The 27,364-nt window shown below is 39.2% G+C and overlaps 1 protein-coding gene across 1 annotated transcript in view; it reads left to right on the top strand.

The window, feature by feature from the left end:
- The first annotated feature begins 16,094 nt into the window (after positions 1–16,094).
- The window catches only part of tmem144 (transmembrane protein 144), a 30,057-nt gene continuing 18,787 nt past the window's right edge, over positions 16,095–27,364 (top strand). The window contains exon 1 of the mRNA XM_004086472.2: positions 16,095–16,220. The gene's annotated coding sequence lies outside the window, so the exon portion shown is untranslated. The remainder of the gene's footprint in view (positions 16,221–27,364) is intronic.

Here is a 27,364-nt window from a genome sequence, read left to right as displayed (position 1 = left end):
TCTCTGAATACTAACTAGTCTGATAATAAGCCTGTCCAAAGAGGAATGTTTTCAGTCTAACTTTGAATGTAGAAACAGAGTCGGCCACTCTTACATTAGCTGGGAGCTTATTCCATAAAACAGGGGCTTGGTGGCTAAACGCTCTACCTCCAACCGTACTTTTACTAATTCTAGGAACTACAAGCAGTCCTGCGTTTTGCGAGCGAAGTGTTCTTATCGGATGGTAAGGGACTATGAGATCCTTAATATAGGACGGGGCCAGTCCATGTAAGGCCTTATAGGTTAACAGGAGGATCTTGAACTTGATTCTAGAATCAACTGGGAGCCAATGGAGCGAAACCAACACAGAAGTGATGTGATCTCTTCTGCTAGTTCCTGCTAACGTGTGGCGTTGGGGGGTTCCGGCTGCCGCTGCTGCTGCGGCGGGGGTCTTGGTGTGGGGATGGCTGGGCACTCTCCTTTCTTCTTTTCACATTCCACCGTCCATTTTAGAAGAACATAAACACTCACCTGAGCATAGGTGTTAGCTCACCTTTGCACTAATAGTTTGCGTGATAGAATGAATGAAATATTTCACACTAGTTGGTTTAAAGGCATAAATATGCATGTGTGAATACTATCTGTTTTGGGTACATGTTGACAGGTGGACATTTTTTCAGCCAGCAGGTGTGTTGATAACATTTCAGTGTGTGTGTGGACAGGCCCCGCCCTTTTTGTACTACATTTGAACCGTACCGTAACGATAAACAACCAGTAAACTTGCTGCTCTATGCTGCTTCATGGTCTTATCCCCCCCCCTCCTATTATCACCCTCTTACCCCCCCCTCTCTCTCTAACGTCCCTCACTCTTCTTCCCTTCTTTCCTTTTCCGTCCGGTCCAACACCAAAGATTTTTAAACATTATTGAAATTAATAAAGTTTGGCCTCCATTACAAAAGGGGTTTATTCAGTCATACCTTTGGTTTGTCAGAAGATTAATAACCCCTGTTGTTAAAGTAATATATGTCCAACACAAGAGGCCGTCATTTCTTATCTGCCTGCCCAGCTGCTGGACAGGACAAGTTAGGAAAAAAAAAAATCGCCTCCCCACACTCTATGACAGGGTTCACCAACCAACACCAACACTAACAGGGTTCACCAACCCTGTGCCCGCGGGCGCCCCCGAGCACGCCTTGTGGCGCCCGCAGGGAATGCTTTAAAAATAGCACTGCTCATATTGCAAATCAATATTTTGTGGCAATCTGGGGGCTAGCCCCGCCATTAGCTTTTAAGAGTCATGGGAAGTGGGGAATCTCAGGTGTGTTAAATCGCTCACCATAAGTGAGGGAGCTGTGAGCAGAAGTGAGGTTAATGCGGTTTGGCTGGTGGTGGGGGTGTTCAAAATAAACAGACAGATATGATTGTCCGCTAACTTATGTGAGTGTTGTTCTCAACAAACCGGGGTTTTGCTTTGCATGGGGGACGGGTAGCAGATTCGGACATGTCCAGCTACTAAGTAAGAGGATAGTGAATTAAGACTCGGGTGCAACGGTACTTGCCTGGATAGTAGAGGGTAGCGATTCAGTGCTTGATATTAGTAATTGTGGCTCTTTAGTTCTGCTATCGTGAAACATATGGCAGAGTATGGAATGGCCTGAAACTTGCAAATCAGTGCTCCTGCCTTTGAGAAAGAGGCACGTGTGTGAGGAGGAGAAGGGGAGGTGTAGTGGGCGCAGGTTGCACTACACCTGGATCATCGGGTAGTTTAAATTACTCAGCTCATTCTAATAATGTCATTCTTCACTAAGTATTGCGGACATTTTTAATACTTGTCTATATTTTCCATACATTTATTTTCACGGTTGTTTAGTTGGTGATAGTAACGTATAAATAAAGACAGCAGGTAATGCAGGCTGGAAAACAGCTGCACTTTTTCAGACCATAAATAAACAATAGATAATTTCTTTATGAAAGTAAAATTCGGAAAATGCCAAATATTTTAGGAGTAATCCCAGTGATTAGTTCTGTAATTTAGTTTATAATGTTTTATGACCCCTAAACATGATTTTCACAATAACAGGTTTTTAAATAATCAAATCCCTGTGATACGTTTCACAAAGACACACACAGAACCCAAGACACACACATGTTCTCACAGAACATCACACAACAAGCAGAAATGAACTTATTGCTAAAAATGATGTCAGGAGTTCAGCTCTGAAAAAATGACAAAAGAGCAAAGAAAACAGAATAATTTGATTTCTTCTTTCACTTTTGGCTTCTCCCATCAGGGGTTGCATGGTTAACTTGGCAATGTTTTTATGCCAGATGCCCTTCTTGACGCAACCCTCTCAATCCAACTGGGTTTGGGACCGGCACAGCAGCAGAGAAGGGAATAGGGAGCAGCTCGGAATCGAACACAGGTTTTATGGACGGAAGACGCTGCAAACCAGCACGACCTAAACAGGCCCCCGGGAATAATTTGATTTATTATTTCTAATTGTTAATATTTCCTGGCTGTGTTTGTTAATATTTGCATAATTTTGACAGAAAATATTCATTATTCTGGATTAATATTCCTGTATGTTTTCATTTATATTTATGTTTGAAAAGTTTGGATATTTGATTTGATATGGTTTATTTCAAGCAATCAAATACACAAAAACTATACAATCATCAGTTATACATTAATACAATGACCAATCAAACTGAGGATAATTAGACATAATTAGGCCTGCACAATATACCGCAAATTTATCGTTATCGCAATATCCAGCTCTGCAATATGCATATCGCAAAAGACGGCGAATATCGCAATAAATCGCAAACCCAAAATGTGTTAAAACAATCTTCTAGCAGCTTGAAGCATTTAAAGAATCAAATAAATCCCTTTATGCTTTGACCAATCAGATGGACGCCTTCCCATTGTTGACCAATCAGATGGAGGCCTATTATGTTAACCCTGGTCCTGAAGAGCCTCAACCCTGCCTGTTTTCCAGCTCTCCTTAACCAGCTTGCTGTTGATTGGCTGACTCAAGTGATTTCACATCCTGATTGACTGAACACACCTGATTTTGGTTATCATTATCGAGCAGTCTAGGGAGAATTGGAAAACAGACAGGGTTGAGGCTCTTGAGGACCAGGGTTAGCCACCCTGACGTTTGTCCCCCATGTCGATGAGGTTCATTTGGAGTATAATTTTTAAACTGTTGCAATGAAATGGGAATGATGTTTTTGTTTATTTTTCCATATTTTTCCATATTCCATATCGCAAGTTTTCCTCATATCGTGCAGCCCTAGACATAATAATAAATATTGCTTGAAAGGGAGTGAAAGGAAGCGTACTTATATAATCCCACCCTAGTTCTACCATAACCATTTTATTACATGATTTATCATTATCCGGTTCTTTTATCAGACAGAATTAAGAATCATTAGGTATCAATAAAGCACATGACGAAGATGAATTCCTTAAATTATTATGTAAAAAAATAACTATTTTAGAAATCAACATGGCAAATGCAGATCAGTTATTCAAAATGTATGCAGATTGTGTTACTTATAAAAGTCATTTATATGATTAAAAAAGAATACTATATCAGTAAAATAGACATAACACTGTTTCAAAAATCTTCATAGCAATAATTGCTCAAGTATCAAAAGTTAATGTGCTGTGTGCTCACACTCAATGTGTGTGCTAAATTACATTAGGAAAGATCATGAATCAATTTTTAAATTTTTGGAGCAAGTGAAGTAATATCATTATAAATCAATCAATTTAACCATTTTCAATAATTGATTAAGCTTTTTTTTATTTTATTTTTTTATTTTTTATAACCAAGTGGACCACGTATGCTTGTTTTGTTCAGAGTGACTCCTACAGCTGTGTCTTCTCAATCTTAGAATAACAGAGGCATGCGATGACAGATAGTAAAATTGTTGTGAAATCTCACTGACAATTAGACACATCTGTTTTCCACTTGACTCTTACATAAATATTGCACTTTTGAACCTAATCTTTCAGGATGAGGAGAGTGGGGGTGCATGTGAATGTAGAACTGAATGTGTCTGCTGTCCTCTTAAACACCACTTTTCACAGACTAATGGTTTCTATGGAAACTATCCCAAAGGTGCAAGAAAATTCAAACCACAAATGAAGGGTGACATGCCGGTTAATTTCTCTTTTATTTTCTGCTCAACTCCCACAATTCAGTCCATTTATTCACATTCTCACTTAAATTCTGTCTAAGATGAGCCACTTTAAGCAGGATAAAGCAAATATTCTAAAGCTACAACAGGATCAAACGCATGGTACATATTATTTTTAGACAAGTCTTTTTCTCAAAAAAGTGTCATTAAATATGTACACTGAACAAAATCACCCTTGTATATTGTCTTTATTACCAGTCAAGGTTTTGATTTAATCTTTTTTTGATTTAATCTATGTTTAAATATTCATTAATTCCTAGCATATGTTTTGGAAGAATACTTTCTTTTCTTTTTTCATGTCTGCTCAGAAACCTTAATCAATGTTTGCCTGACCGTTAGAGAGCACCTGTAAACAAATCAAAATTATCAGTAAATTCACGACAAAATCAGACATTTTAAGCAATTTAAGAAAACATTTCTACATGTCTGTTTAATCCTGAATAAAAAAAGACTCAGATTGTTTTGGTAGACATAATGTAAAATAGTAATAATTAATAATAGTGGTAAAATAGTATAGAATAGTCAAATTGCTTTTGTTCAATTCTCCATCACATCTCTGAAAAGAAGATGTAGAACCCATGATGGTTGAGATGTTTTTACCCATTCGAATGTTGAGCAACATGTTCGATGAAGATTATTAACCACTAGAGGGAAGCAGAGCGTTTATTTTGAAGCTTCATCATGTCTCTGTGCTTCATGTTGGCAGAAAAGTCTCTAGCGAAGAATCCAGTCTGAGATGAGCATCACATCCGACAACACTGTGTCACTTTAAACACTAATGTCGTACAAACATTGGAAAGTTTGCAAACTCCGTCGGAAGTTTCATGACATCTTTTCCCTTCATTTTGCCCTTTCTTTTTATGTTTATTTTGGAATAAAAATGTAAAAATGAGTTCTTCAAAAGCTTGAATGTGTTCAGAAGGTCACTCGTTTCTTTACAAGTGTATTTTGCAAAAGCATAAATACAAAAAAGAGTTAAAAATCCCTTTTTTTAAGAACTACCAGTATGTTTTCTAACCTTTTTTTCAAGGTTGTTTAGTATTATAAACATAACACACTAATAAAATTTAATGGTTTTATATTAAAATACATTTTTTTCTGTTCACTTGGTTGGATTCAGTTAAACATGAGCTTTGCCACAGAGAGCTTTAAAAGGCTTTGATAAAAAAGTGCCATTACTCTGAGCATGTTCATGGATCATTGCAGATTAAAAACAGTAACAGAACTGTTCCATTCATGTGTCAACTCAGCAGTAATGTCACAAAACGTTCAATGAGCACTAAAATAAACAGCAGCCTGTTAGATCATAATGTTTGTTTGTCTTCATAGAAACAGAGCACAGACTCTGAAAAGACTGGAGTGTTGCCTCAGCCACATGGGTGCCGCAGTCTTTCCTCTTCCTGCCTTAGAATGGCTTGAGGAAGTTCTCTGTTTGTGGACTTGGATTCAGAAGGACATGGACATAACTCTGTCAGACACAAAGATGCTGGGAAACCGTTTCTGTCATCATTCCGAAACACATCCCTCCACTGCATCAAGCAGAAAGACGTCTGATCTGTTATTAGTTCTCCTGCGCACTGGCTTAAATTTTTTTTTTATCTCAAACATTTATTTATTTATTCATTTAAATATAAATTTACAGCAAAACATGTCTTCTGACAGTTTGAATTTACATCTTACAGCAGCCTTCAGGAAACCGGTTCTAGAAGAAAGCTCGTTGAAAATTTCAAAAGGTGTAGCCAAAATGAATGAAGTCTTCATCACGCCATGCAAATGTATGTTTAATGCTAGGGACCATGGAACATGTATTTACAATAATTTTACAATAATTTTTAGTAACAGATTCACTTTTTTTTATTTAAGGTTATTTGAAATAAAAGGATTGAAGATTTCAATAAGTTTAAATAATCCCTTTTTAAAATTTAAATTTTTTTTATGTTAGTTTAGTAACAGCAACAGCAGTCTTTTGTTTTGGGTTTATTTTCTGGAACAGCTTAACATCTTTTAACGTGCTGTTTTCTCTTCAAAGAGCAGCAGAGAATTGCTCCAACAATGACAGGAAAAGAAAAAGGAAATGTGCAAGAGGTCGAATTCCTGAGTGCGTGCAGTTTAAGACAAAGATGCTTCATAGATCATCAGCTGGCAGGGGAAAATAGATAAACACATCATGGTAAATGGTAAATGGCGTATACTTATATAGCGCCTTTCTTCCTACAAGGACAAAGCGCTTTACAGTCACAGACCCATTCACCCAGTCACACACACATTCACACACACAGTCACACACTGGTGGTCGCTCCGCTGTCAAACACAGGCGCCCGCCTACCACCAGAGGCAAGGTGGGGTTCAGTGTCTTGCCCAAGGACACTTCGACTCATGGGCGTGCAAGGCGGGAATCGAACCTGCAATCTTACGATCATGGGTCGACTGCCCTACCGCTGCACCACAGCCGCCCACATCACACACCAGAGTCAGCATCAATACCACGGAAGCAACTTCAATATGTAGGATAGCAGTATGAGAGTGGATGATGAAAAATTGGAAGCTGTCATGGACAAAAGAAGAAAATTAATTGTTTCCATTAAAATAATGATAATAATGTTGACAGTGTCAGTGTGCCCTGTTTGCTTACAACATTTTCTCTTCTAAAATATTTAATGCTAAAAAAGGTGCATGAAATCCGGAGAATATTAAACAAAAACTGAAAATGTTGATTGTTGTGAATGTATCACATGAAGCCTGAGAATATTGCACAGTCCCAGGCTGAATCTGAAATGCTTTCTTAGGCCTCTGGCTAATCCCTAATGCTTGAAGTGTAGGGACTTTTGGAGCTGTAGTGGTGTCCAAAAGTGTTTTATTAAGGAAGAGCCACAGTGACTTTGGGCTGTGACAGAGGAGTTCAAGGTGGAGTATGGGACTGCACCAAAGATCAGCTTTGAGCTCCTTCTTGTTTCTGTGGTGATGGACAGACTGACTGATGAGGTTAGGCAGAAATCTCTGTGGATTGTGATGTTTGCAGATGACATTGTGATATTTAGCGAGAGAAGGAAGCAGGTGGACGAACATCTAGAAAGGTGGCAGTTTGCTCTGGAAAGGAGAGGAATGAAGATCGGCTGCAGAAAAACAGAGTATCTGTGTGGAAATGAGAGGAACTGAAGTGGGACAATGAGGTTGCAGGGAGCTGAGGTGAACAAGGTGGAAGACTTTAGGTTCTTAGGGTCAACAGTCCAGAGCCGGGTGTTTAGGTGCACAGAGTTGCAATCAACAGCATCAATGCACTCATTTCTCCCACCCACCTGCTTTGGGACGAGTGAACATGTTCATTTGTTCATTCCTATTTTTAGCTTGGGACAAAGCCTTCAGGACTAACAAAAACGCATCTTTATTGGGTTTTTGCTGCTTCAACAGGGTTAGCGTGTCCTCTAAGGGCATTTACTGCCTTCCTCCGAGAATGCCTGTTTCCTTTCACCGTCTACAAACATGTTTGCCAGCTCATCTCACCGTCTTCTCCCTCTGCAGGAACTGTTCCAGTTATATGGCAGAGGCAGGACATAAAGCTGCAATCAGTGCACTTTGTGTCTGTTTGTGTAACAAACTGATCATTTGAAAAGGTTTTGTTTGTATATAAGCATTTTCAGTGTTTGGATCCATGTACTGTCTCTGATGGCTGCTGTGCTGCTTTCACAGAGAAGCAGGTCAACACTGAAGCCCATCAGCAGTATGTCGTTACTGTGCAGCATCAGGTACAAATAAATGTGAGGAAATCAGAACATCGCTTGATGTCATCCTCATTCATTGGGAGGGACCAGTGCAGTTGATTTCCTCCCGTAAATGATGAGAAAAAAGCCAGGGTCAGCAGTTATTTTTTTTTTTTATATCAGCACACCTTAACATCCAGTCGAAGACGTGCAGGTTTGGTGATGTTATTTGCTCTCATCAGCTCCCAGAAAACGCCTGCAGTGCTACACGGCAGCCTTTCTACAGCTCATAACAAGTATCCAAGTTCAAAGCAGTGCTGCCGGGACAGTTCAGACTTTAAATAGATGAGTCAGGAATGTTTGGTTTCTTGTTAGGATGTTTACACCTTCAGCTAGTCACATGTCAGCTTAACTGCAGCTTGCTTGTCAGTTTAACAAAGTAACTTTTGTTGGCCCATTTCAGACTATACAAGATTCTCTTTCCTCTGTCCTCTTTTTTCAGCTGAAAGGATTTTCTTTCAACAGTGGTCGCATAGACAGGACTCCCACAGTTAAAAATAAGGAAGGGAGAAACAAGAATTTTGGGTAACGCTTTCTTTTACAGTACAGTACTTACAGTGTACTTAAGTGGAATTTAGATGGTACTTATTGTGTACCTACTTGGTACTTTCAGGATATTTACATGGTACGTTTTATGGAATTAACTGGGTACTTACAGGGTGTTTACATGGTACTTCTTTGTGTCTACTCGGTACTTACATGGTACTTGCTGTGTATTTATATGTTACTATTTGTTCATACTTATGTGGTACATACTGGGTATTTATAATATACTTACTGGGTATTTACATTTAAGAACAAGGAAAGTGCAAATAAAGTACCTTGACCTTTAGGTCTGCACTCGCTGTGTGTTTCATGGTATGTACCATGAATTTACCACAGAAACTACCCTGGTAAGTACAATGAAACTGGACTGTAAAAGAAAGTCAGCCCTTTTTCCACTCTATTACTTGGTACTTTCAGTAGTAAATGCTGGGTATCTTCACGTATTACCTTCCCGTACAGTGTATATACACACTTGGTCTTCTGACCTCACCAAATGAGACAATGCTAACTTGTTGGTAATGGTAAAGTAACTGCATTGTAAAAACATATTCTGGCCAGATTACTTCTTGTAACATGAGGCAAATGTAAAGAGAAACAAGACAGCAGTGAAAACAACAATCTTTAATGAGACACTTCTGCAGCATACAAAGTGACAATGAAATTTGTTTGAAGTTCTCAACAAAACAGTAAAAATGAGCTTTCCAAAAAACACATTATTGGCCTGAGGGTCGTGCTTTTTGTCCGTCAAAATTCCTTCAGCAGAAAGGGACAAGATAAACTATTTATAATAACAAGCAACAACAAATCTGAGAGGGGAAAAATGCACATCAGTGTTTTTCTTCATAAATAAATGTGCTGAATTTATAGTCTAGTATTTTTTTTTAAAAGAGAAATAAATACGTAGGTTTTGGAGTTTCACCCACAACTATCTCTAGGGTTGAGAGAGAATGGTCCAAAAAAAGAGAAAATATCCAGTGAGAAGGCGTTCTGTGGGCGGAAATGCCTCATTGATGCCAGAGGTTAGAGGAGAATGACCAGACTGGAAAAACGTAGCCTGGTCTGATGAGTGTCTATTTATTAATAAAAATAATAATGGATTGGATTTATCTGCACTTTTCCAGACGCTCAAAGTTCTTCCAATGTGTCCATTATTCGTTCATACCTGGTGATGGTAATTACTGATGTAGCTACAGCTGCCCTGGGGCAGACTGGCAGACATTTCTCCTGGCTTATTCGGATGCTAGGGTCAGAATTTGGCATCAACAACAGGAATACATGGATACTTCCTGCCCTGTATAAATGGTTCGGGTTTGTGGTGGTGGTGTAATGGTGTGGGGACAAATTCTTTGCACACTTAGGACCCCTAAAGCTACATTCACACTTAACTCTATTTGCGTGTCAGGATCTGCCTGTTGCAAAGTTAAGTCAATACTATAGTCACGATCTGAGGTCCTGCAGTGCGATTTGAGCCGCAGTAGCAGCGCGGCAGCCTGGCAAATTGTGTTCAAAGATTTGAACTTTGACAAGGTTGTCACATCTCGTCAACCAATCAGGGACTCAGGATTGGGCACATGATGTTTTCAGTGACTCAAACAGCTGGTAGAATTCACATCCAATATAGTGTCTCGATCAGATAGATTGATACATCATACTGGGCCAGTGGGCACTATATGCTTTTATTGAGGCATCTGATTGGTCAGTGTATATCTTGAATAACTTGCAATAAAGAAATAATATAATTATCAAAAAGATGTTTAAAAAGATATCAGAGCAAGAATGGTTCCTCTGACCAATAGAATGACTAAGTAACAGCTGTTTATTTCTCCATAGAAGTCTATAGGATTTAGGTTTCTTGGAGCCATCGGACACTTCCTATCTGGGAAGAGAAAGGGGGCAGATCGTTCTCATACACAGTCAATGGAAGTCATCTTAACATAAATTAAAAAACAAATTTTTTCTATTAAACTCTGATTGCTTCTCAAGTTTCAAGTGATGTGAATGTTTCATCTGAGTCTTTTTCATGCTCTTCATGCCACACTTCCCTCATCATAAAATCTCCAAATATAGAAAGTGACATATTCAGCTCACAACTGTTTGATTGGCCCATAAATCTCAGAGAGCAGATGTTTCAGATGCCAGTCCTCAGAGATGCCTCACCCCATTTTTTTAGCATGTGCACTCACCCCTTTAATCTTGCTCTCTGGCTTCAGATGACTCCTCTCAAGTTTGCTCTTCCTCTGACTGGATCAAATGTCATCTGTGACCACAACTTTTGAAACCTGCAGGACTGTTGATGCTTTCATGTGGCCTGAAATGTCATTAAAAGTTGATTCTTTTTTATCTTTCTTTCTTACGTAGTCTATACTATGAGTATGTATCTTCAGTACTTTGTAAGTTTTGTTGTGCTAATTTAGGTTTAATTTGTGTGTTTTAGAACATCTCTTTTAGAGTCTGATTACACACAGTTCTGGCTTCACGGTTTTTAGGGTCACAGGGTTGCTGGGGCTTGTCCCAGCTACTGCTGGGCAAAGGTTCAGTCCACCTTGAAAAGGTCAGCAGTCTATGGCAGGGCTTACTGTAAAACAATCTCTTCTTTTGTAAGCATCAAAGCTGCTTCTGTTGTTCATTTTACCTCTATATATTAACCTCATAATTTTAGTTTTCACAGCTCTGTAAGTGTTTGATTTTGTATTTTCATGTGGTTATGAAAGACGCTGCAGATTTTTCTTAAAAATGTATGTGTTGTAACTTTAAAGGGTTTTATGGGAAAAGACAAATACTTACAAATTTCAAAAAATATAATAAAGATTAAATTGGTTCTTTCATTAAAGTTAAAAATAATGGCACTTTTTTTCATATGTGTTCGGACACAATGATGGAGCCGATGTCTGGTGCTTCATGTTTTCATCTGCCGTCCTACAACATGCTGGTAGTTCATCTGTGCATAATTCATTGGATTTAATCAGGAAGACAGACTGCTGCACACACAAGGTCACTCCAATCATGGAGTGCACTACAGACACAACAAAGCCATGAGGTCACAGAAGAAAAACAAGATGTTTCTAGTTGGAGCTGCAGATGAAAGTCAATCATGTTGTGAAAAAGCACAGTATCCTTGCACATACTGCTGACATCAAAAGCTGTGAACATGCAGAAGTGTGCTGCCTCTCTTAAATTATGAATGATTTGATAAAGTTGATTGACACAAATGGTATTTTAGCTTACATGTGTTAAAACGTGATAAAAATACAAAGGAGGTAAAAGGATGATTGCAATAATTTAAACCTTAAGAAAATATTGTGAAAAAGTCATTGTGTGCTCTGATTCCAAAAATCTCCAAGCTGCGAACGATGGGACTTCTCAGCTAACAAAACATGCCCGAGCATGACTTTATCTAACAAAAACATGTTGACATGTTTTTTTCATTTGCCTTTTAAGCCCTTATCTGGCTGAACCTGTTTCAGCAAGGCTTGAGTAAACAAGGCAGGACGTTTTGGTGTGTGTGCTCCTAAATACTTTTTGGATATGTATCATAGATGAACATGTATTTAGATTGAAGAGGAATCGTTGAAAGGTCAGATGTTCCCAGAACAAATGGTTTTCTGAATCTGTCAGTGGATGTACTATCTCAGCTACAACAACAACCTGCCACAAAAAGTACTGCTCTGCACTCTGCTGATGAGTGCTACTGCAATAAGGCGCACAAGTTGTCATTTTTACTTCCTATAGAGTCAAGCTTTGAGTCCACTGGTGATTCAGCTCTCCTAAAGGTCAGATTCTGTCTCAAAGAGGCCTCTTTCTTGGTTGAATCTACAGACCACTGGCCATAATCATCTTCTTCTTTCCCCTGTGGCTGCTCTCTGCATGCTCCTCACGAACACCAACCACCCTCATGTCAACATCTTCAGATCTGTTACCTCTAAAGTTCTCCTTCCATCTTTCCATCAAACTTGTGGAACCTGTCAACACATTTCTATCTCCGTCCGCCATCACTCTAACCTGCTGAACAGCCTTCCATCTCTGTTTCTCTGTCTCACCTGTACAGATCCACCTGTCACTGTTATGTGTCCAATCGGTCATCCGCCCTTTGTTTGGACTTGGCCACCTCTGTTTCACTTTCATGGTGGTGTATTGTTCTTTATATGTATTTAATACAGATAAATTCAAAAACCATAGATCATTACATTGAAACAATCTGATGCCTGTATCACAGTGTTCATGGCCATGGCTAATTTGAAACACCCATCCTTAGAGCTGGTTCAATCCCGGCTGGGACCTTTCTGTCTGGCGCTTGCATGTTCTCCCCCGTGCATGCGTGGTGTTTGTCCGGTCACACCGGCTTCTTTCCAAAGTCCAAAAGCATGCACCACTGGTTAATTAGTTGTTCTAAAATTGTCCTATATGTGTGAATGAGTGTGTGTGGTTGTTTGTGGCCCTGCAATGAACTAGCAAAATGTCCAAGGTGTACCCCACCAACGCTTAACAGCAGATAGGCTCCAGCGTCCATGTGAACCCAAGCAGGAATAAGCATGTTTAAAGGATAGATGAAAATAAATGTAAACATAGTTAATGATAAATATAAAGATAGAGAAAGGTAAATGCTGTTTTTTTTTTTAAGTAGTGCAAAAGAATCATGTTCAAAAGGAAATTAAAAGTAAGGTATCACTGATTCCTTACTTACACACATTCATTACTGTCTCCTTGTCACGGTGTGGGGTGGCTAGAGAGCCGGTAGGACCCAGATGCAGAGACGGGAGGCCAACGGGTTCAGGACTAAAGGGTTTAATGACCAACAAACAAAAGGCGCTGCAGAGCAGGATGACAAAAACCAAACAAAACTCACTGTGGCGTGGCATGAAACAAGGAACATGGCATGAAGACGTGAACACCGAGACAAAGGCTAATGGACCAGCACAGGAGGAAGGCAGAGACAAGACTTATATACAAGCAGGGCAGACAAGACACAGGTGAACACGATCAGGGCAGATGGGGACCAAAGGAAGTAAAACTCAAGAAACAAGACAAGACAGGAAACCTTTCAAAATAAAACAGGAAACAGAAACAAACAAGACAGAACAAGGACGAAAAACAAGACAACAAACTCAAACCATGACACTCCTTCAGCATTTCTTGAAAATAACAAAAAGAAATCCTTGAAAAAATAAAAAAGGAACATGCAATCATCAAAAGCACAATGCAAGTCAGACATTTAACCAAGTAAAATTACTTAAATGTTGAAAAAGGATAAACTGCTAACAATGGAATTTCATAATAGCCTCTGTGAGTGACCTAAGGATTTCTTCTGTAATATGCCCCCCATGCACAAAGCAAGCAACAACACCTTCCTGTAATAATAGGAAACCTCTAGAACACAAAATGTCGTGGGATCAGTTATCTTACATGACAGGACCAAAAAGAATCAAAAAGTAAACACTGGGCTACTGACTGCAAAAAAATGCTATTTTCGATTTTGCATCAGAATGATATTAGATAAAAGAAAAGTCCATCATGAGGAAAGTGAGTTCATTCTAAAGCAGCCTATAGAAATCTAAGTATACAGAAACTTCATTAAAGGCTCAGGGTCACTCAGGCAATGCTTACTTATCACCTTTATCAAAAAGCAAAGTTTGAAGTCTAGCCTTGAAGACAGTGATGACGTCTGCATTCTGAACTGAAGCAACAAACTGGTTTCATAAGAGAAGAGCTCAATCACTGAAGTTACTGTTGCTCATTCTCATTTCAAAAACTCTAAAAACAATTTGTTCTGAAATGGAACTAGAAGTGCTCTGCTAGTAGTCTGAGACATGGTTAAAGTCTAGTAATCTTAAATTAATGTCCAGGCTTGACACATGACCGTTTTAGATGCTTTTTTTTCAGCTATGGGATAATACAATCAACTCTGTGTTTCAAAGACAGCCATGTAGAATAAAGTAGATCGGTAAAATAGGATTTTGTCTTCCAACTTTGCTCAATTGTACATTTTGGATCAGTTGGAGACATTTCGAGAAGTCTTAGAAAAACTAATACTGTATCACTATTAACAGTAAAAACAAGGAGTAGTCTGATCAGAAAGCAAAAAACAAAAATAACTATTTTGCACTTTAATTGAATGCATTGTGTTTCTGGTTTTAGAAATTATAGAAAGAGGTGAAAGAGAAAGACCAATGATGAGATTCTGGGATGTCGTAAAGGAGGTTATGAGGGGGGTTAAGACGAGTGTGGGGGAAACTGACGATGGGATCCTATGGAAAAGCTCTTAGCATGGTTTGTGCATACATGTGTCACTTACATCTGCTGTGAACCCCAAACTTTGTTGAAAATCCCTGTGTTGAAACGTACTCAAAAAGCCAAGCTTGGATCCATTTTAACCTATAAACTATACAGGCTCATTTAAATATTCTGAGTTATATAAACTTTAACCAGCTGTTTGAGCTGCATCAGCCAGTGGTTGAATCAAAATAACTTACCCATTAGGAATAATCACAGGTTTAATGCCTAAATAGGCAAATGCAATCTGCACAGCAGGACACCACCTCAGTGACAGGCTGCCCTATGTGGGGATTCACACGGAAGAGACAAACACACCTGGTACCCATCCTTTACACCCAGAATGAAATCATACACAGCCCACATTGTAATGCTGGCTGGGGTTTGACTTCCTCTTTGGTTTTTTTTTCTAACCTCTGCTCTGTGGCCATGACGTGAGTATTGCTCCTGAAAGAACCTTAACCTTCCAATCAACATTTTTTACATGTTTTTTTTATGGTCTTTCTCCCCACAAAACTGGACAGCTAAGTTTTAATAGAATGCTGGACTTCTCTATTCTATGACCTCATGGTATTTCTCAAGTTTCAGATGTGGGATTTGTGAGGGAAAAATTGTGTATAACATAGCCAGAATTGTGTAACATTTAATCAGAATTAAAAACAAAAACATATTGTGTGCTGCCAATACATTTTGATGTGCTGTCCATCAGCCCATCCCCCTGAATTATTTTACAGAGAGCCCACTAAATCCCTCCCTTCCAGCAAACTAGGCCTTTACGGCAGAAAACTTAAAGGCCCAGGGTCAGCAATGCGAACCTTAACCATACGCGTAGCAAAAAGCAAAGATTGAAGTCTAGCTGTAGAGATAGAAAGTCAAATGGTTTGTACTGTATTCTAACTGGGCCTCTTAAAATTCCTCACAGATGAGATCAGAGGCCTTTTGTTGCAATCCCTCACTCTGAGCAAGTATTTGATTGTAGATGGAGAGGAGTACTGGCTCAAACTGGAAAAACCCTTGAGCTAAAATAGGCCATCTGGACACAAAAACGTTAGGTCAGCAACTGTAAAACAACGACATAGGCTACATGTTAAATGATGTGAAAAGATGAGAATGGAGCTCACAGAGCAAAGATCTACTTAGAGGTTGGTGAGGTTGATTTACAGCTTATTCTAGAAAAACCCCAACAATTCGGGCCCATAGCAGCAGAAGAAAAGATAGCTCAGGGTCACACAGGCCAACCTTAACTATTGGCTTGATCAAAAAGCAAAGTTTGAAGTCTAGCCTTAAAGATTTTGATGATGTCCACCTTCTTGTTTAAAGAAGGGGACGGGTTTTATAAGAGGGGAGCCTCATGACTGAAGGTGCTGCATCACATTCTGGTTTGGACCTTTCTGAAGCCTGGAATTCCACAGATTGAAAAGAGTTGCTCATTTTGCAGAAAGCATGGAACTGTGAGGTCATGTAAGTAAAATAATTTTTAATTTCCTTTTTTTAATGAAATAGCCAATGCAGAGCAACATATATGAAGTAATATTACCGTCACCAATTTTCCTCAGTTCTCTGTCTGCAGACAGGGTACTGATGAAATCTAACCCCTGAAGTAGAAAATATATGAAACTTTATATGGAACTTTTTTTGGTCATCTATCTAACGAGATGTGTTACTAATTATACAAAAAAAAAAAACTTTTGGAGATGAAAGAAGACACTTTAGGGACTGCATTATGATTTATACATTACATATCATGTAATGTTTTTTTCTTTTTTAAGAAAGCCCTAGTTCACAACCAAAGTTATCTCAAGCTGCTACACAAAAGGCAAAAGTCATCAAACCATGTCACAATATTTATTATTGTGATCCAATTTAGTCCAAGCACATCAAAGTAAAAATTGACTTCAGGGATGCTTAACATACCACTGGAGACCATAGAAATTCTTCGCATTGGAAATCTAAGGAGTGAATTCCTGAGGTAGAGGTCATTAAAACCTTGATGGCTTCGGGATGTGCTTAAAGTGTTGTAAACTAGATGAATTTCATAGTTCAATAGACAAATACAGCTGAATGTGACAGGAATAACAATGGATGTGAATCATCTGCCACATAATAACAAAAATAAAACATGTAACGTTTCAACTAAACAGGACTGGACCATGCACAAAGTCCTTTGGCGCTTGGTCATAAAATGTTCTGGTCAGTGGTCTCAAAACAGACACAACCTTACCAGGCAGCAATCAGGAGATTTTGTTATTTTGTTAGTTAATTCAGTGCTATCTTATGCTCTAAATTCTGACTGAAATGTCTCGTAAAAATTACCTGTGTTCAAATGATCAAACAAATCATTTGCAACAGATTTCTCAAGAACTTAGTAAGGTAAGGTAGTAAGTAAGGTGGGCCTGTGGGTGTTTGGCAGTCCTGGGTCATAGTGGACTGTCAAAAAAAAGTTACTTACAGAAATTTCAAAAGCTTAAGTAATACAGGTCAAAAATGGGTTTGTTGACACAATTTTGAATAAAAAGTCTTTTTTATATATTAAAGAATATTTAAAAAAAAGTATAGTAATTAATTATTTGCCAAGGGATTAGTTGAAAGGTAAAGAAGAGTAGAGCATATTTTATTTGTGAAGACTCGAATAAAATCTTCCCTATAGAGAGCTGAAGAAGACTTATCTGAGCAGAGCTCTGACTGCTGGTCCGGCTGTATCTAGTTTTAAAAAAGGACAGTTAATTTCATACATCTGTCACTGTACAAGTTAGCCAAAACTGTTGTTTTAGCATATGTGCCCATTTTTATATATTAACTATCTCTCTGTCTAAAAATTTTTTTGTGCACTTTTCCTGATATCCAAGTGGTTTGGAGTATGTCCACCTTTAGTTGGAAATGTTTGTAGATGGTGGTAAAGTGTGTCTGTCTTAACAAATTATGTAATTTTCAGCCCAAACTGCTAGTGTGGATTAGGATGTGCGATTGTCTAGTGTAGTCGGTTAACAACGGTGCAAATTTTTGCATTTCAGTACATGATGGGTCTTCTGTACAGCTTGTTCAGCATGTCAGTTGCCCTGTGGGATGTGAGGATGGAGGATTTAAAGTCCATCTTATAGTCGAACTCCCTGCTAAACAATGGTCTGTTATCACTGATAACAGACCTGGTGTTTCTCGTTGATTCAATTTTGAGCAAAAATATGTTTTTTAGACTATGTTGATATGGGTGGCATGTGGAGAATCTCCAGGTGTCTAGAGTAGTTATCAACAATGAAGAATGTCCTCTTGTCAAAGTTCACACAAATCAATGGTTCTTTTCTTAAGGCCTGAATGTGATAGTTCCAGATAAGAGCAGGTCTGGGGATTCAGTTCAAGCACTTTGAACAGAAAGTGTCTCCAACTGGTAAATTATACCCATGACAGTGACAGTTTCAGAGTGATGTAAAGACTCAGACATGATTGCAGGGCAAAATACTGCTGCCAATATGATTACATTTGGTCAATAAGTGTAGTCACTCTGGCAATGCACTGCTGGAGTTTAGAAGTGGTGGGTGCACTCATCTGGAGAAATTCTCAGTCGATTCTTAAAAAGTGTGGATGTGTTGGTCTGTGTTTCAAGCAAAGCCACTCCACACACAAAACATGGTGGCACAGAGGGGAGAGCCTGGACCCTTTAGAAAGAAATTTGATCTGCATCAAGTAGAGACCAGCACAAGCAAGAAAAAAGGAAATATCATCTGCTGTCTGTGTCATGATCGTTCTTTTTATTATCCAGTATGAGTATTTGCATCGGGCTACTAACATAACAAACAGTGTGAGAAAACAGATGTACGCCAAAATAATAACTTCAACTTCTATAATTACAGAGAATGCGTAGTCAGCGCTGCTGTAAAGACTGGGGAATTTAAAAAAAAGCTCCTTTTCAACGTTTGAATGGGATCTGACAACACATCATTCTCTCACCAATAATGACTCTTCCAACTCTTTTGATGGGAAGGTGAATAAAAATAAAAGGTTAAAAAAATGTAGATTTAAGAGATAAACAGAAGACAGAAAGGCAAATAGTAAAACAAAAACAAGAGCAATATCAGACTAAACAAGCCTCAACATGACCGACATTATGTTCGCTCTTATTCTTTAGTGAGCGATTCTCTCCTGAAGCTGAATCTCTAACTTTCATCACTGCAATGAAAGCAATTTGTTGACCTGCATGTTCTCCCTTCTTGGATGCATTTCTTTAAAATGTGTGCTTCTTCTTCTCGATATTTTTTATATCTTTATAAATGTCTTTATGACATCTATATGGCATCTATTTTTATCTTTTTAAACTTAATGGTTCAAAACCTGTGACAAAAGTGATTCTTATTTTTTGCAGTTTAACTGATTGTTTCTGAATTGAGCCATAACCCCGTTAGTTTCATGCGGCTCAGCGTGCCGCAGCTGCTCATGCAGTTTTTGTCAGTTTGGAGGGCGGGGCTCTATGGAGTTAATTCAGTCTCAATAATCAGAAATGCACACAACCGGTTTTACAAATGCACACGCTCCGATTCACAAATGTCATTTTATGCAAACGTGAAAAATAAATTCGGAAATACACACCCTGTGTTTCACAAACACACAGATTGTGTTTCACACATGCACACTAAATGTTTTACAAATGCACAATAAGTGTTTCTCACAAATGTGCACACTGTGTTTCACAAAAACATTTTAGAAATTCACAATAAATGTATCAGAAATGCACAGTAAGTGCTTCATTCATACATCATAATTTTTAGTTACACATGTGATGTGAACTCACAGATCATTCGAATTGCAGACTGTGCATTCAAAATCCCGTTCTCGTTTGTGAATCTCCCCGTGTGTGTGAGAGATTTTTCTACGGTGAATATTGAGACTCATCTGACGGAGCGGGTCGACTAATCTCACCATTGGCTAGTGAATCTGTCAATCAAACTCATCGGCAAAGCAGGCGGGTTCGCTTTTAACCAATCGAATGGCCCCTTACACTCCTCACTTTCAAAGTGACGAGGGAGGGAGCTGTTCAGCACAGCAGTTGGGAGGACGCGGGCGGCAAACATGGCGGAGAGGTCTTCTGAACGGGATCAGTCTCAGCCCGTAAGTAATGCATTTATTTGATAATTCCCTCGTTGTACGTCCTGTAATGTTATTGAATACTAAGTTGAAGCGGTCTCCTTAGCCAAGTGACATGTGTGAATGCTTTATGAGCACTTCAGCCGAGTCGTTTGCAGAGTACCCCCACCGCAAATTAGCTTAGCTTTGTTTTGCTTAGCCTGTGCAAGTTGTGGCTGCCTGTGAGTGTCGGTTCAAGCTAGCGCCTGTAGCCAATGATCTGTAGGTTCTTAACATGATTCATAAGGAACTAAGGGGAAAAGCATGCCGGATTTACAGCAGCAAAGAAAGTTTAATAAAAAGTATTGATTAAGTATTAAGTATTGTTTAAACACTGATGCTATGCTATGCTAACTAGCTAGCTGTTCCGTGTGCTGCCTTTATGTAAACGCGATCCGGGTTAAAGTTAGACACAGCATTTTCACAATCCAGACTTTAAGACGGGGTGGACTGTGCAACAAAGTTAATTAATATGACATTCATGAAAACGGCATTTTTTAAATATAACATACATGAATCCACTGTTGAATGAAAGAAGCCTCATTAAGTTTCTAACGTTAGAACCCGTATTGTGCTGAAAAGCCCTGTGAGATTGTGTCAGAGTGACAGCCACTAAAATCCCCGTATCTTTACTTCCAATGACGTAATGACAAGAATCCCAAACATTATGATGTTTTTAGGCTGTTTTGTAGTCGATAAGTAGTCACAGAAAGGGCGGATGGGAGAAATCAGCTGTCAACAGTGATTAGAGTAGAAGTTACTGTAAATATTACACACAGGCTTCCTGTGATCAGTGTCTTGTCTCTGATTTTTTTTAAAGGTGTTCTTTACTACAAGCTCAAGTAATCATAGCAAGAGTGTTTTAAAAAAATTCCCCTTTCATATATTTGAACATTATGTAATTTAAGATCAGACAGCTAAATGATCCAATCCATGTTTGTTGTGTTTTTATTTATTCTCTAGGAATTACTGAAGCGTGACAGCGTGACAATCTTTTGTTCCTCGTGACATCAGGCAATACAACTCTCTGGCAGGGCATCTTACAAGTAATTTCTTTTAATTTTACCCACTGATTTTCCAATTCTTTATCTTTTTTTTATCAATCTTTTTATTTTGTGATATTTCTATTTGTAATGCATGTGTGTTTATGTGTTTTTTTAAGATGGCCATTTTAAAAAAATTTCCTCAGGGATTATTAAATACCCTTCTATTCTATTCTATTTCATATTTTATCATCCTATTGTATTACTGTTTTACCTATCAATTGGGAATTTAGCATTTTTGCCGCCGTAAACATCTGTCAGTTGAAAGTATTTGTACTTGTATTCCATAGATCTTGTACCTGAGAAGATAGCAGAGAACAACTGTGCAGACACCCACTTGGCCTTCTTCAGTGACGCTGTGAACGTGTAAGGCTTTCCTCTGAGGTATTCATGTCATTCATAAAGAAATATTTTATTCACATATCAGGCAGTATAAGTACTTGGTTATTTGTACAAAAATAAAATTACTTTTTTTAGACTCCTCTCCATAAACAAAGGCAACTCTAAAACTTTCCCCTCATGAATAACATTTTACCCCCCCCCCCCTTAACAGTCTCTCTCACCTCATTTTTTCCCCCAGTGATACATGTAACCCAATCCTGCCATTTTTTTAACCTAGAAATTCTACTTATTGGCATCATACATAAGAACATTACATTTTAAACTGATGTGTACCGTATTGGCGATGCATTTGTAATTATGTGTTTGAGACATGATTTTCATGTTATTGTCAGGGTGAGAGGAGATCACGGAGGAGAACATGTGGGCATAGCCGAGTTGATGCTCACAGTACGTACAACTGACACAAACGGCTTCATTGTGGGAAAAGTGTACACACAATCAACGGTGAGTTGAACCTAGTTTTAGAAGCTTTAATATATACACAGGGCTCCAGACTGCGTCCATTTGGTCGCATTTTGCGTCCAAAATTTGAGAGTGTGCGACTGAATTTTACACCCAGTCGCACATGTGCTACCAGTAAATTTGCCTCCTCCACCCTCCGTATTTTTTATACATTAAACATGAAAGGAGCACGTCAATGATCGATGAAATGAGAGATGAAATCATCAATGAGACGCGAGCGCACACGCACGCAGGCAGACACACACACTGGCGCGAATACTCATGAGACTGGAGCACACGCGAGCACACACTCGCGTTTCATTGAGTGATGCCTGAGGCGGCCAATGCGTGTGAGAAGAATAGGGAAAGTCACTGCAAGTGGCCAAAATATGTGGAGGGGCGGGGCCTAGAGATAATCGAGCGCGCGTAAACATCCGTGGGAAGGAAACGGAGACAAATATCATCACAACCTGATATGTGCGTCTGAGCTATGAGCAAGCGAACTATTGATTCGTTCTTCCGACCTGCAGCTAGTGTACCAGTGACGGAGTGTACAGCAGGGGTCTCAAACTCGCATGAAATCGAAGCTGCAGCGAGACTGAAAGAGACCAGGAATTAGTAGTTGTCCTTAACATTCAATTTCGTTTTAATATGCCTCTCCCCCTAAGTATGAGCTGTGATATTACATCTTTTATAATTATTTTAATGTTTTGTAATGGATGTAGCCTTTTTTTAATCAGTTGGTATTTGAAATTATTTTAATTGATCAGTGAACTACAAAAAACCCATCAGGACGCATGTCCCATAATGCATTGTTTTGTAGTCTGTAGTAGGGTTGTGCCGATGGACGATATCATCGTCCATCGTGATGGGTGACTGACATCCCGATGGAGAGACCACCATCGTGATGCCACGCCCCCGCCACGTTGCGCGTCGACATCATAAGCCGCGGATACATGTACAAAATATCTTGATGGGATCAATGGTCAGATTAGAATCCAACCGTGTACATGGGCCCAGAAAAATGTTTTCAGAATATAAAAACGTTCACTAAGGTCACACTTTCGGTCGGAATAAATCATTCGCACACGCGCAGTATTCGCACATGCGCAGTTTGAAAACCGGAAGAGGATACAACTTCCGCCGAGCGGCTTTTTTTCCAAACTTTATTGAAGGTAACAATTCAATACAAAACGATAACAGCGGCGAGCAGCTATATACATTGACATGTCAGCTCGGTAAAATACGAGACGATCTTCTAAACGTGCTTTTAATAATGTTACGGTTATTATGAAACACCTGTTCGCTCATCATTTAAATTTTAATCCGTGTGGTCAGTGCTTTTTCTGAACGTAGCCAGGATTAGCAGTATGCTAACACGGGCTAACAACATAAGCTTTGGGTGGCGCTGCATCCTGTGAATAACATCAGCCTTTATTTAGTCGGGACACGACTGGAAACACGGACTAAGGACTGAGCGAAATTTCTGCTTTGAAGCTCAAACCGCTGTGTGTCTGCTGACGATCCGAACTGTGCTCAGCTCAGTCAGACACACGTTTAGACCCGGTTCTGAGTTTGGTAGCTCGTACCCCTAGAGCTGCGGGACGGATCGCAGTCTTAAATCTCCCACACATACCGCTCATGTACCCCCCCCCCCCCCCTTCCCATCAAACATAAAGCTGTAAATCCGCCCTCCGCCGGTCCACTTCGCTAGTTAAGTGCAGGAGCGGACCACTTCTTTTCTATTTTGCTTGTTACTTTTTTTGTTAAAGTCACTTCCCTCAGTTTATACTGGATCATCGCGGATTAACCATTAGTTGGGAAATAAAATGAAAAAAGCAAAATAACGAATAGCAGTTATATAAGAACGAAAAATGCAAAAATACCCCCCCCCCCCCCCCCCCCGGACGATGTCATCGTCCATCCCGATGGTTGACAGCAAACATCGTCAACGGCCAAATTAGGGGACATCGCCCAACCCTAGTCTGTAGGGCAGCTTTTAGTCAGTTCAATACTAAATTTCCAGCTGCGTTCGCTCTGATTGGTGTCTTGCTCTCACCCCTTTCTCGTGATATTTTTGTTTTGATTGACAGGTGATGTTGGAGCAAAAACAAAAATATACATCTCACACCAGGTGATCTGTGCAGCGTTGCGTCCATCTGGGTGATCTCAAACACGCTTATTGTGCATCTTGGCTGAACCTATTTGGTGTCACCAACATGAATTTCCATCCTCTAATATTTACATACATTTAAGTATTGTTTGAAACTGTGAAATTACGAAAGGTTACTACGGTAATCACTTTTTACTAAAAACTTTTTTTTATTCTAAATGTATGGTTTTTTTTTACTATTTTTACTTAGTTGTACTGTCGTGACAGCAATGGTGCTGTCAGTTTACCTTCATGTTGCATCTTCAAAAGTGCAGAATAAAATGTGACACTGAATTAGAAACAGCACATTGTAATTTCTGCATCTATTATTAAAGTATTTATTTGTAATACAGTGGAAATTAGTAATTTGGTTAGAATGTTGATTTACGGTATGCGCCCCTAAATTTTCTGGTTGTGCCCCTAAAATTTTCAGTTAGGGGCCACTATGCTCCTAGTGAAAAAAGTTAGTTTGGAGCCCTGATACATAAAAGTGAATGATGTATTAAAAATAAATCTGACAATAATATAATATTTATTTTTGCTTTTTTCCAAATACAGGATTGAGCTCCTCTGGTGTGATGTCTTCATGAGTGTTACTGGTTTATATTACAACATCCTGCACTCTCCTGAGGACCAAGACTTGCTCAATATCAGTCACATCACGTATTCTGCTGCCATTACATTTTTCTACCACGCATTCAGGCCAGTTTGGATGTCTTTAGTGACGCGTGGGACAGCCATCCAATCAGGACGGAGCAAAGCATGACACCAAATCAGCTGTGGCAGTTGGGCTTGACCCAGAACCCTGTTTCTGATCCCCGGGTAAATGCTTTATTTAATCTCACTGTACTGGACAACTGATTTGTGTGCAGTTTGACCAAAGTGGAAAGTATCAAGAAGAGTATCATGAAATCATAATGACTACAGTGAATTTTCATCGAAAATGAATGAAAAGGATTATTGTTGTGTGGTGCAAACAATTTCCCTAAGTTGTTTGTTTGTAGGAAGAATAGCACATCTGCAAGTTCAAAATGCATCACAATGCATGGCATTATGAGCCATCAGATGTACTAATGTCACTACTTTGTTAAGGTTCACTTATTTGCAAATTATAATCAGTTATGGAGATATGAGGTCTGCCTGCAAGCAACAATATAAGTTATTATTAGTCGGTCACTGTTCCTACATAATCTAAAACACAAAAAAACAGTGCTGTTCATAAACAGTATCTTTTTTTTTTGTCAGGGTATGCTGGTTCCAGAGATTGAATGGGAGGAGAGTGGATCCATGGCTGAACGTCATCCTGGGATCAATGTCCTGGAATGGGACAGTCCTCTTTTGGGTCCACAAATGTTGGAACTGCAAGACGACATCAATCCATTGTGGAATTCAGACCGTTTGGGAGTGGACCTATATCTTTACTGTCCAGTGTGTTTAGAACTTAATTTAGGCGACATAATTACATACAGAAGAAGAGAGACTGAGCGGGGCAAGACAGAGTTCAAATCAATACTGCTGTATTGTTCAAGGGACTTCATTGTATGTAAGGAAGTTATGAAAATTAGTTCCAGTTTAAATAAAATTCAAATCAGTAGAGATCCCACATTTGCTTAAATTTTGATGTTTTAATCTGTCCATGTTTTCTCTGAATTTTACTCTGCAATAAAGGGTGAATGTTTGCACTTTGTTGTTCTATGACCATCTTTTGTTGTGTAGTATTTAACCAGCTAAAAAACCCAGAAAGATGAGGATCTTTTTTGCAAGGGTGACCTGGCCAAGAGGTGTATATGTATATGGTTACAATATAAAATCAATGACATTTGAGTTATTAAAAAAATAAAATTAAGGTCAAGCCAAGTGACTTCGGGCTGAGCAGGTGTATTGGGTATCTGTGATTGACAGTGAGATGAACTTGAGGTAATGTAGTCCCACTGCGTGGTACGGAGCAAAGTGATGCCAGTTTCTCCACAAAACCTTCTGTGGAAGTTGAAGATTTTTCTCCTCCACCTTCATATGATCAAAACCGTGTCTGAGTGTTGAAATGACGCTAGCATGAAAGCTAAGAGAATAACGTACAAACAATCCCGAGTGAAACGTTCATTTTAAATCTCATGACCAGTACAGAGTTCGATGGATTCAATGTCAACTGCATTCAACCACTGTTGCCTTGCTTCCAGGTCCACTGAAAAGTTGCACAAGCCAGTAATTTTTGACAACCGAAGGCAATAAACCGACAAGCCATGCTAAAGCTAACACGCTAACGACCGACTGGTACAGAATCAAATATGGGCGGGGCTTTTGCCACCTGCAGAAAGCGTAGAGAAAGTGTAAGGGGCCATTCGATTGGTTAAAAGCGAACCCGCCTGCTTTGCCGATGAGTTTGATTGACAGATTCACTAGCCAATGGTGACATTAGTCGACCCGCTCCGTCAGACGAGTCTCAATATTCACCGTAGAAAAATCTCTCACACACACGGGGAGATTCACAAACGAGAACGGGATTTTGAATGCACAGTCTGCAATTCGAATGATCTGTGAGTTCACATCACATGTGTAACTAAAAATCACGTTTGTGTAGCACTTACTGTGCATTTCTGATACATTTATTGTGAATTTCTAAAATGTTTTTTGTGAAACACAGTGTGCACATTTGTGAGAAACACTTATTGTGCATTTGTAAAACATTTAGTGTGCATTTGTGAAACACAATCTGTGTGTTTGTGAAACACAGGGTGTGTATTTCCGAATTTATTTTTCACGTTTGCATAAAATGACATTTGTGAATCGGAGCGTGTGCATTTGTAAAACAGGTTGTGTGCATTTCTGATTATTGAGACTGAATTAACTCCATAGGGCTCGGCCTGCAGAACTGCACACTTCTCCCAGTGATCTCATTTCACTGAGTGGGACTGAACCTAAGTGCCGGAGTAAACAGCCTGGAATGTCGGCCCCCCCCCTGCCTCCCTTTGTGTCTGTCTGTTCCATTACTTTTGTTTTCTTACATGGAGATCATCTTTTGTATAAATATGCTTGTGTGATGGGCAGCCTGGGAACAGGAGGCAACCTTCTAACGCAAACGCACAAAGGCATGCAGCCTTCGGATGCAAAAGGGTTAAAATAACACGCCATTGAATACACTGAGAGGAAAGAATAACCAGCAGAGCTCAGTCAACTCCATTTTCTGAAAACTATTGCACATCACTTATAGGGCAAATATATATATATATATATATATATATATATATATATATATATATATATATATATATATATATATATACCGTACCACCCTCTCACCCTCCGTGGGTGGTTTCTCCTCCAAGCAGCTCGGGTCCTCTACCAGAGGCCTGGGAGCTTGAGGGTACTGCAGTATCTTAGCTGTTCCTAGCAATGCGCTTTTCTGGACTGAGAGGTCTGAGGTCTTTCCAGGTATCTGTTGTAGCCACTCCTCCAGC

Source organism: Oryzias latipes, chromosome 10 (genome assembly GCF_002234675.1).
Source record: "Oryzias latipes chromosome 10, ASM223467v1".
Taxonomy (NCBI): domain Eukaryota; kingdom Metazoa; phylum Chordata; class Actinopteri; order Beloniformes; family Adrianichthyidae; genus Oryzias; species Oryzias latipes.
This window is presented reverse-complemented; position numbering and strand designations above follow the sequence as displayed.